Raw genomic sequence first — 484 nt, 5'->3', positions numbered from 1 at the left:
CATACTACATGTTACTATGTCATACTACATGTTACTATGTCATACTATCGCTGTGGCGACCCTGATGAAGGGAGCAGCCGAAAGAAGAAGGAAAAACTAAGGCTGATTTAGACTTTTATATGTGTAAAAATGCATATATCTATTTTTTTTGTTTGTTTTAATTTTTATTTGCCGTTAAAGAGATTATTATCGCTTTAGGTGAATTACTGATTTGTTCAAACTTTTTTCAATATGTATTTTTACATAAAATCATCAGAACATATACATGTTTTTATTTTTTTTGAAAAATTACAAAAAAAAAGTTAAAATCCCAGAAAAAGACAACAACAACAAAAAAAAATCTGAGAAATGAAGGGGTTTTTTTTTCAGAATTTTTTTTTTATGTAGAGACATTCGTGTTGAAATCAATCACAATTTTACAACTATCTATTTAACTTTATATAATAATTGAACAGCAAAATTAAAACTTTTTATGATTTTTTGG

The sequence above is a fragment of the Nematolebias whitei genome, chromosome 7 (assembly GCF_014905685.2).
Source record: "Nematolebias whitei isolate Nwh7 chromosome 7, NemWhi1, whole genome shotgun sequence".
NCBI classification, from domain to species: Eukaryota; Metazoa; Chordata; class Actinopteri; order Cyprinodontiformes; family Rivulidae; genus Nematolebias; species Nematolebias whitei.
Note: the sequence above shows the minus strand (reverse complement) of the source record.